General features: G+C 39.1%; 1 pseudogene; it reads left to right on the top strand.

Annotated features, from left to right (window-relative positions):
• Positions 1 to 524: 524 nt before the first annotated feature.
• LOC112932811 (centriolar and ciliogenesis-associated protein HYLS1-like) lies at positions 525 to 1,478 on the top strand (annotated as a pseudogene).
• The last annotated feature ends 10,311 nt before the right edge of the window (positions 1,479 to 11,789 follow it).

Raw genomic sequence — 11,789 nt, 5'->3', positions numbered from 1 at the left:
TAACCTCTCTATGCCTCTGTTTCCTCACCTGGAAAATGTGAATAATAACCTACTTTGTTCGTTGTCATGTGGATGTTGTACATTGAGAACCGTACCAGGTATATGGCTGAGGCCATCCAAACCAGTTTTCCCTGCCATACGCAGTTTGTCAGCATTGCTACCTAGGCACTTGGCCTTGACTGAGTTACTTTTCTGAGTTTGATTTCCCAAATCTTAAAATAGGGATAATATTTAGCTGAAGAGTGAGGATTAGAGACTGTCTTTGAAACTTGGATGGACAGGCTGCGGTCGCTAATGGAAGCCTGCGGAGCTGTGCTAGCCAAGCAGCCCTTGGTGGGGTGGGTTTTTCTTTAACTTGGAGACTAATGGCAGTGGAGGTACATTGAAATAAGTTCTGTCTTAAAGGTGATACAGTAAAGGCTGGCCTGATTGACGGAACTTGCCAATGACTGTATTTCATATTGGAAATAAAGCCTGAAGTCAAGACTTTCCCACTCTAAGTAATTTTGATGGCAGAAAAAAAAGAAGGTCCTACAGTGGAGGGGAAGCAATGGAGGAACTCATGGGGCCCAATGGACAAAAATGGGCTAATATGGATCCAGAAGAACAAATGTTGGCAGCTGCTACAGCTTTTACCCACATCTGTGCAGGGCAGGGTGAGGGAGATGTCAGGAGAGATACCCAGTCTATCCAGTATGACCCTACAGTAAAGCTCAGTAACCCCAGGACAGCGACTTGCTCTTCCTGTGCAACTGCAGTACCCACATGTAGAAAATAATGCCACTTCAGAAACAGTTCCTGAGGCCTCCCAGAGACTCCAAAAGCCAGTGATGAAGAGAAAGGTGTTGCAGAGGAAGCCAGGTGGGGAAGTGTTAGTGACAGAAGAGTTGATTATCAGTAAATCAGTCTGGTACAGAAAGTGAGATGGATCTCTGGGACTTAAGACAAATGCTTATGAGTCTACAGTTCCAGGAAGACTGGGAATCCCCAGTTGACATTCCACAAAAATTTACCCTACCACATGAATACCAAGGAATTTCTCAAGATCAGCTCACTTGTCGAAGAGAAGAGAAGGAATGGGCCCTCCAGCTTATGAACAAGACCTGATCATTGCCAGCAGACCCAAGTCCTTTATTCTTCCAAGGCTGGACCAGTTGAGCTGAAATTGGGGCAAGGTAGACTGGGTAGTCCGATATTTTGAGTACAAAAGAGACTGGGACTCAATGAGGTTACCTGGTGAAGATCGTAGAAAGGAATTACGCTGGGGTGTCCAAGAGCAGATGCTTTCGTGACCAGAACCCCAGGCCAACCCTCAGCACATATATGTTCCAAACAATTACCTGGTGCCAACTGAGAAGAAAAGATCTGCTCTTCGTTGAGGTGTTCGTTGTGACCTTGCAAATGGTGTCATGCCCAGGAAGCTTCCCTTCTCTCTTTTTCCTCAAGTATCTTTTAACCTCCTTTATTGGGTTGTTTGAGGGTAACCTGGTTCTTTATCTTTGTCCTTCTACTTAAATAGAAACAACTAACTTGAAAGCCCATGGAGCATTATACAGTAAGGACTTCACCCATCATTGGTCTTCCCTAGGTCTATATCACATTGGTAATCAAATACCACTTCACTTCCAAAGTACCACTCTCAAATCCACTAGCTGCAAGAGAAATAAGGCCAGAGAGAGAAAAACAGACCTAGTCTTTCTACTTTCTGACACTGTTTTTTCTAACACTGTTTCTGTTCTATACTGTTTTTAACCTTTGGCCAATGTGAGTTGCTGTTTTTAAAGTTGCTGGGCATTAAGCTTATTCATTAAAGAACTGGGATTTTGTGGACTTGAAAAAAAAACTTGGATATACATAGCACAGTTGTTCATTACATCATAACTTGTTGTGGCTCTTTATCTGTGTCTTCATATCTCTCTTCCCACCTTCTACCTATGGTGTGTGTGTGTATGTGTGTGTGTGTGTGTGTGTGTGTGTGTGTGTATTCTAGATCATTAATTCCTTGAGAAATGGAAGAAACATATGTTTATACTCCATGGCATATATATCAGTATCTTACATGTAGTAGGCTCTCAAAAATTTTTATTGGGTAACTGAAAAAAATAACAGTTTATTTCTTTTTAAAAATTTTATTTATTTATTCATGGGAGACACACACACACACACAGAGGCAGAGACACAGGCAGAGGGAGAAGCAGGCATCCTGTGGGGAGTCCAATGCAAGACTTGATCCCAGGACCCTGGGATCATGCCCTGAACTGAAGGCAGATGCTCAAGCACTGAGCCCCCCAGGCACCCCAACATTAGTTTAATTTTAGTACTTTAAGATGTGCTAAATTTCATGTGGGTTGCCTTAACTTTATGTTATTAATTGTAAAATACTTCCCAAGAACCTGGAAAATCAACATGGAGATATTTTCCATATCACCTTGGTATAGGAATTAGAGTATTTGTGAAAATACTAAATATTTTATTTTTCCTTTGGTAGTTTGCTATCATTTTTTTCCCCTCTCATAAACTCACAACCCCCTGGAGCCCAGATGCATTATTTTCCAATACTTAAAGTGTAACTAATCCATATTCATCTTAGATATTTCCCCAGGTAACTGAAATTGCTCACATGAAAAAGAAAGCCCTGCTGCTACACCTTCAGTCAGCTTTCAAAGTGCTATTTAATCCCTGGGCCGTGCTGTATTAGAGTCCCACCTTAGTATACACATACTGGTTTCTCACCGTGGAGCTGTCTTGGCACAGACATACTTTTCAAATTCATAAAGTCTGAAGCCTTCAAGTATTCACTCAGTGTATCTTTTTATTTTTTTATTTCAGTTTTTTTTCAGTCTATCTTTTTAAAAGCAGTCTTTAGGCAGTGTATTATTTTCCTATAGCTACGATACACATGACCACAGACTCAGTGGCTTCAAACAACATGACGTGTTGTCTTACAGTTCTGTAGGTTGGAGAAGTCTGACGGAGGTCCCGTGGTCTAAGACAAGTTATGGGCAAGGCTGCATTTCTCCTGGAAACTCTAGAGAGAATCCATTTCCTTGCCCTTTCTAACTTGTAGAGGCCGCTCACATTCCATGGCTGGTGACCTTCCTCCTCCACCCTCAAAGCCAGTTACCAGCAAGTTAGTCCCTGATATATCATGCCAACTTTTTCTTCTGCCTCCCTCTTTCACGTCCAAGGACCCTCGTGAATACATTGAGCCCATCTGGGTAATCCAGACTAATCTCCCTGTTTTAGGGTCAGTTGATCTGCAACCTTCATTCCCCTTCGCTGTGTAAGGTGACATTTCCATAGGTTCCAGGAGTTAGGATGTGGGCATCATTAGGGAACCATTTACCCACCACCGCTGTTCAAAACAATGTTTGACCTCTTTCAAAACTGTGCCAGGTCAGCCAGCACATGCTGGAAAGTTGATGTTTTACAATTTGGTTAAGTAACTTGGGGAAATCAGGCCTCTAGAAGGGAAAGACTGCTAATTGCTGGAAGCGCATTCCTAGAGCAATGCTATAAGTAGGTTCTCTTCTCTCAGAAGTCTGGTTTCCACGGTGATCAACACAGCATTATCTGTTGTTTTGCAGCCTGCATTGTAGGGCACACACCCTGATTCCAGCGTGAACAAACAAGTGACAAAACACAGAGCTCTCCTGGCAAACATTCTTTATCTAAAAGTGCACAGACTGGGAAATTTGATACATAATTCAGTCTCCTCCAGTTTAGTGTGTATTCCACGGTGTGCTAGGCAACACACTGGAGTGAGCGGAAAGACATCCTTCACGTTGGATGGTTTCTGCTGATGGACGAGTTGACTGCAAAGGGTAATGTATGACAAATGGAGAGCACCTCAGGTTCACCTAAGGATATCAGAGTGCCTAGTGTCACAAATGAGCTACAGTCTGAATGTGGAGATTTGCTTTACGTGGAAGCCAGCTTTCTGGAGGCCCAATTTCCATTTCGGTGTAGCTTGTGATTAGTAGGATGGCCTTGGAATCAGACAGCCACGTGCAAAGCTTAGCTTTTTTTCCTCAAGAGATTTGTCATCATAGGCATTTTACTTTTTAGCCCTCAGTTTCTGCATCTGCATCTGCAAAATTAGGGAAATTATTGTCACCATATAGGATGATTATGAGGAAAAATGAGGTATTATATTAATATAATAATTTAGTACAGGCCCTGGCACACTGTAAGCTCTTATTAAATAGCACTGCCTTTACCGTTTCTCTTTATAATCTGTTAGACTTTACTCCCATAAATTCCAGCTAAAATATTAGGGAGAACATGCCAGGTTGTATCTTTTACCCATGACAAAAAGCTACTGGATTTTTATTCCATTAATATACTATTTGTTAAATGATTTCATTAAATAACACCTTGATTGAATATCATATTAAATCAACAAAGTGAAAACTTAGTTGAAATGGCTTCCCAGAAGCATGGAGATGAAAATTCTTATCATATGTTGAATTTCATTATTTGCAAATGTAGTTTATGGCTACCGGTTTCCTCATCTCTGCCCGTTTGGGTCTCACACCTGAATTCCAAGTTGTGTTCCTCACATTGGTCTCTTATTTGTCCCTATTCATCACTCATAATCAGAATCCACCACATTCCTGGAGTCAATTCCAGATTGTCATGTTGTCTATGTGACAGTGGACATATTAAAGAAGGAAGAGGAAGCTGGAAGAGATAGTTGATAGAGGAATATGTGTAGAGTGATGGGATCTATTTTTAAGGAAAAGACAGATTTTTAGGCTAAACTTGGTCTCAGTTGCCCTTACAGTCAAAAAGACTAGCTAAGCATGAGCTAAATGAAAGGCCTCTGGTCATGAACATAATGTAGAGGTAGAATGATTCGGGACCATGGATATCAAAAGAGAAGTGGTTCGCCAGTAGGAAGTAACCCCCACCAGGCACTTGGCAGCCCTCTCATAACAATAGAATTGAGGAATATTATATGTACAGTGATCTGGAAGCCAGTGCAATTTTAAATAGAACAAGGGAGTGGATGTAATAGCAGCTCAAGATTGCTTGGTAGCATGAGACATTGGGAAGCCAAGGGGTATGACAAGGAGAACAATCTGTTCTGGCCAGAGCAGACCAAATCATATAGGTAGGAGCAAGTTGAGAAAGTTCTAGAAATTCGTCTCAAAGTGTAACTTACATTTGTAATTTCTTTATATATAAAGTTTTTATGCTAAAGTTATGTGCAAATATTGTGTATATAGTTCTTATAGTTCTTAAGCTGATAATATTATTTCTGGATGTCTGGACATCACATTAAGCACGATTAGTAGTTCAGTCCATTTCAGTCACTTCCTTTTGTGGTCTTCGTGAAGCCATCAGTTAAAGACTCTCTTCAGAAATTTCTCCAGATAGATATATACAGTAGGTTATGTGTCACACACACAGTTTATCCAAATACCATTTCCACGGGGCCAGGTGAGCCTGCTTAATCTATCTGCTTGTTTTTCCTTTTATTTATTTATTTTTAGATTCCCTTATTTCTTCTTTTGCTTTTTTTTTTCTTTTTCCTTTTTCTTTCTTAAGTCTATACTGATCAATGAGTTTGACCTCATGACCCCATCTGTTCAACACATCCACAGAGGCTTAATACAAAGTCAGGAAACAACCCTTATAATGAATGGGTTCCATATAGGCTCAGCTGGCAAACTTCTATCGTCCTGTGCTGATGGCCCCCCAGAATGCCTTTTACCTGAGCTTAGGTAATAAGTATAGGTCTTCTTAAAAATTAATGCTGTTTGTGTCATCTATCTTCAAAAATATAACTGTAGTTCATGTAAAATGCAACTCCCTATTGCTTTGTCTACTGAATTGTCCCTGCTAGAAGGTAAATCCCCCCAGGGCAGGGATGTTTCTCTGCTTTGTTCACTGATGCATCCCAACCGCCTAGAACAGCACTGGGTGCGTGGTAGGTAGAGAGATATTTACTGAATGAGTTGCTGTGGGGGAACAGGAGGCCCACAGGCGTTCAACATTATCCGAAAGGAGAAGTGATGGGAGTGAGATCACCAGAACGCTGTATTGTTGTTTACCTGGCGAGTAAACCTAAAAGGGGTGCTGTGCTTGGACTGCCCACTCCAAGTATCTCATGGTCTTGCTTTCCTACTGTTTTCTCTAAGATCCTTACATCATAATTCTAAAAACTGTTGAATTAACATAGTGTCTTAAACATTTGTCTGCAGATACCACTTTTGAAAATATATTCGGGGGCCTCTGGGTGGCTCAGTCGGTTGGTCATCCAACTCTTGATCTCAGCTCAGATCTTGTTCTCGGAGTCCTGGGTTTAATCCCCACATTGGGCTCCATGCTGTGTGTGGAGCCTACTTAAAAAAAAAGAGAGAGAAAGAAAGTATACTCAGCCAATGAGACTGTGGTCCCTGCTTCCCACTATCACCTTAGCTTCTCATCTGTGCAAGATTATTTCCGGGAGATGATAGCCACCGTGACTTCACCAAAGTGCAAATTATTAAAGGAATTATTAAAGCAGAGTACAGAAAAATATAGTAAATATCCATTTATGTGTAAACTGCTTAACATATTAATAAAAATTGCCCTGTTAACCTTCAATGCTTAGGCTAGATGTTGATTCCTATCTATGAAATCATCAGCTAAAAATGGGAATTTCAGTCTTCGATATTTTCTTTCCTCCTCTTTCCTTTTTTCCTCTTGCTGTCTGTATTTTCTCTTCCTCCATTCTGTAAATATTCACTAAGAATATGCAGTGTCTACAGTATGATAAATGTTGGCTTGCAGTACAGAGTAAGTGGCTTAGTGTCATAAGGCACTAACTCATGGTCTAATGGAGGGATCAGATGTTTTAGACAATGGGATCCTGTGTGGTAAGTTCTCTAAGGAGGTGTGTGTGTATGAGAGGCTGTGTGAGCACAGAGGAGATTAGCTAATGTAACTTGTGGGTTTGGGGAAGGCTCCCCAAAGGAGAAAACTTGAAAGATGAATGGGATTCCTTCATGAAGTAAAGGAAGATAAAGGGATTTTAAACAGATGGAACATGTCCCCGGTCCCATTGATTGCTCCTTAACCACCATTTCCTCTAATTTTTCCTTGCTCTCAGAATCTTGATATTGTTTGTATTTCTGGTGGCTTCATGCATCATTTAAGGTTTGGGTGCTCTCTAGCCTTGGGAGTTAAATCTTGAGTATTATAAGATAACTCAATAGAAATAGTTTCTTTGTCATGGTAGGTGTAGAAAAGGTCACATCACACAGTTCTGCCCCTTAGATTTGAGGGAATATTGGCTGTGAGAATTCTGGGACATCCTATGTGAAGATAGGATGGTCTCATCTGATTTTTGTATGCCACTATGTCACTAGATGAAGTTTGAGACTAATACAGACATTTGCCACCACAGGAAACAGATTTAAAGGGGGAAAAAAAAGCCATGTGTCTGAGAGGGCATTAGGTCATAAATTAACCAGTCCTGGAATCACCAACCAGAACTGACTCTGATATCTTCTTGTTATGTCTGATAATGAATCACTTTATTTTATAGCTGATTTTGAATTATGAAATCACTCAGACTGATAAGTCTTGGTGGCACAATTTATCACAGTTTCACATACATAATGCTAAGAATCTGGCCAGTGTGTTCTGGGGTCCCTCTCACGTTGACCTGAGTGAACAACGGTGAATAGGCAATAATTTTCGTGAGGCTGAGGACAGAGGAGCAGGGCCTGTCACAAACATGAGATGCCATTCGGATTTAAAGACTAGTTTGATTTTGTGAGGAAGTGCAAGGTGCCCTGGTCTAAATATTTGTGCCAAAGATAAATTTTGCTAAATTTATAATTATATATTTCGGCCTCTCTGGAAGTGCATAGAGATTGCGTCTGGCAGGAAAAGATAGTTTGGACTCTCTGACTCTGGTTATTTGAAGCCAGCAGTCTCACTAATAAGATTCATATAAAAATCCGTACTGAGACCATCAAAGCTTTAACCCTGAACCACTTGCATTGATTTTGCCCCATGTGAATCATCTTCAGTTTATAATTTTACCATGATCTTGGAGTCTAACATGCCCAGGACTTCCTCACTGTTTTTCTCTCCTTTCTTCCCCTATACACATACACAGTTTTGAACTCCCTCTTTTGATATCCAAGACTGCTTCAAAAAATATCCCATTTTGGTCCAGTAGGACCACCTCCTCTGGCACAGACCTCTCTGAATGACAGATTTGCTCCAGCTTTATGCAGATTCTGAACAAGATCCACCACAACCCCTCCTTTTAGAGCCAGAAAAGTGACAAGGCTATTTTTAAAAAGCTTATCCTTTTAGTTTACCAATATTCAACTGTACTTGGTTTTTGAACACGTAATTGCAGAAAGTAATTATCGACCTTTTGCACAGAACATTCAGTTATCTCAAAGCATATATTGCAAAATTACAAAGGGATTATTGAACCCACATTAATTCATACGGACATATTTAGAAGATATACCAAATATTAATACATGGGTATGATAAATTAAAGGTAAATAGTAATGTTTTTTCCTAAAATGTGGTTCATTGGTGCATGTTCCTTAGAAATGTACTTAGATGTTAATAGGACAAAAGCATTGTTTCACAATATGTTCATAAGGAAGGTACAAATATTCAGGATAAACTGTAATTTTTTCTTAAACATAAGAGAAAATTCCTACAAAATGGACAGAAACATATTTCCTTACTTCTCATTGTTTCCCAGAACTATAGGCTATAGATGAAAAGCCATGTGGGCAGGAACCTCATCATCCTTTTGCTTCTGAAATCTTAGTGCTTAGCAGAATGTCTGACATAAAATGGGTGTGCTTCCCCCAAAATATATAATGTTTTGGAATCAGAAGTCTGAATGATGCTTCTGATGTATGTCTGATGGTCTGAAAGCTCTGTGGGGTTGCTATGCTCCTGAAGATTATGTGACAGACCAGTTTCTGATTTGACCATGGACTCTTAGAGGTGAAGGGGTGGGAAGGGGTCATCTTCATTGACCCCCTCATCCACTCAGGTGAAATGCCAGTCTCTGCTCTTCTTAGCCTCAGGGTGCTTGTTAAATTCAATCATTTGTCTGAGGAATTCTTTCAGAAGAAAGAAGCAATCTACTGCAGTCTTCATATGACTGAATTTCAGATCCAGAATAGTTGTCTCTCCTACATGTGAAGATTCTAGTTTTTTACCTGACCTTGTTTCTTGATCCTCTCACTGTCCTAAAATTTGATTCTCTCACCTTTCCCTGGAATGTGGTAGTCTCCTTTAAAATGTGTGAAGAATTGAACTCAGGGGCACTTGATTGGTTCATTTGGCTAAGCATCTGACTCTTGATTTCTGCTCAGGTCATGGTCTCAGAGTTTTGGGATTGAGCCCTTGTGGGGCTCTGTGCTCAGCCCTGAGTTTGCTTGTCCCTTTCCCACCCCCTCTGCACCACTCATCCCTCACATTGGTGGGTGCATTATCTCTCTCATAAATAAATAAATCCTTAAAAAATAATGGAACTCGATATTCCTGATGTATTCTTTTTACCCCAATTAAAAAAAATTAATCCCAGAGAAGAGTTGATGGAATATTACACTGAACACTTGCATATTCTTCACTTGCATTCACAAATTTTTCATATTTTGCTGCATTTGCTTTATTTCTCTGCATATATAGACAATCTGATTTCTTAAAAAAATTATTTATTTACTTATTTACTTTATTTATTTATTTATTGGGGGGAGGCACAGAGGGAAATGGACAAGCAGACTTCTTAAAATCCCCTCATTTTGCTCTTCTTTGAGTATTTTAGAGAATCTGGGACTGGTTTCTTACAGAATGTTCCACAATCTGGATTGATCTGAGTGATTTTTCGTTATTAGATTCAGATTAAACATTTTCACCAGAAGACTACATAGTCAATGTTGTGTCATATCCATCTATCACTTTTGGGGGCAGATGTATCAGTTGGTCTCATTATTAGTGGTAAACGTTTTGATCATTCATTTAAGGCAGTGTTTCCATACCCTCCATTAAAAAGGTCAGTCGTGTTTGTAATTAATCCACAATATGTAGGATAATATTTTAAGACTGTGTGAGTATCCTGTTCTCCAACAACTTACACCTATAGTTTTAGCATCCATGATGATCCTTGTCTTCATTAGTTATTACACTGGCAGTTGAAACTATTGTTACTCCTTTAACCTTTATAAACCAGCATTCTTCTTTGTAGAAGAGCTTTGTCTTTTTGATACTTTTGATCTCCTTTACTCTGGATATTATACTCTCCTTATTGCAGCCTAAGATTATAGTAAATCATTTTTCACAGTCAGTTCATAGAGTTCATCCACTAAAAGAACAAATTGTAGCTCCGTTTGAACATGTAGAATTTTAAATCATTCATCGTATATTAGAGCATGAAAGTGTAAGAATTAATTAGAAATGCTCATATAATTCATAAAAGATATTATTGCTTTAGCATCCCAACTTCTTTAGTTTTTATGTTTTCAAAGCCCTCTATTGACTTAGTGTATTTTTCTGGCCTCTGATATACTTCCTACTAGAGGTTTACCTGCCTTCTGTCACTAGACTGCAGGTACATGCCAAGTAGTAAAAATGATCACATAATATTTATGAAAACTCTTATAATTCTACCCTTATCTACAAAGTCATCTGCCAGTGATTTTTCTCCATTTCAGTACTGGATGCTAACATGTCAGGACATAAATTTTTTATTACATGCTAAAATTAAATGAGAATTACAAACACTAAACATAGGAATCAGATGATACAATATTGCAACTTACACTACTCTGTAGAAACCCTTGAGATACTGTTAATATTTAAGCATATTAATTAATTAGAAAATGGGCTAAGTAATTTGAAATTAGAATCATCTGGCCCACTTTTTCTTTTTTTCCTAAAGAATACAATATAGACTGGAAAAACGAAAAATCATTTATCTTCAATGCTGATTGGTTTTTTTTGTTGTTTGGTTTGGTTTGGTTCATAAAATCACTTGAATTCCTGGATTGGTGTTTCTCTCATGAGTGTCATCATCCCTCAAACAAGCTTACAAAAGAAACAGATGTGGCTTTTCTTCCTGTGAAGACTGTACGAGGCTGCGGCAGTTAAACATACTTCTCAGCTGTGTCTTCATAACTGCAATTTGGCATTGCTTTTTAATTTATCAAATTGAAAAAAACATAAGGCAAAAATTATGAGTCATTTCTCTCGTTATTATACTGATTACACAGATTCAGCATGAGCAAGGCAGATGCTAATTTGTGCATAAAGCATATTCCTTTTGACAGGAAAATATACATAAGTTGTGGTTGAAAAAAGGCAACAGGGGTACTGTTAAAACCATTTTTGGATTTATGTGGAAAGCTGCCAGTGAAAGACATGAGCTCCTGCACTATCACATCAACAATGATTCCTAGACATAGAGTGTCAGTAAAGGCACCCAAATAAAACTTTTCCCTTGGAGCCAGGTATCTTGGTGGTTAGGAATTCTTTAACCAGTGGCAAATCCAAGCAAATCAGGGAAGGTGGGTGTGATAGAGAGAAAGCAGCAGCATGGTCAATTGGAGTCCCAATTTCTAGCGCCACTTCTCTACAAAAAAATCTCAATGTGACCTTTGGCAATTCCCTTAACATCTTCAGACCTCTGTTTCCTCATTTCTAAATTCAAGATATTTGGGTTATATGCTGCCTTGTGTACCTTTTAGCTATAACATTTGATATATGAATTCTATTTTTTGAGTTATGTAGAATGAGTTTGTGATCTAAGCATC

The sequence above is a fragment of the Vulpes vulpes genome, chromosome 11 (assembly GCF_048418805.1).
Source record: "Vulpes vulpes isolate BD-2025 chromosome 11, VulVul3, whole genome shotgun sequence".
Classification (NCBI taxonomy): Eukaryota; Metazoa; Chordata; class Mammalia; order Carnivora; family Canidae; genus Vulpes; species Vulpes vulpes.
This window is presented reverse-complemented; position numbering and strand designations above follow the sequence as displayed.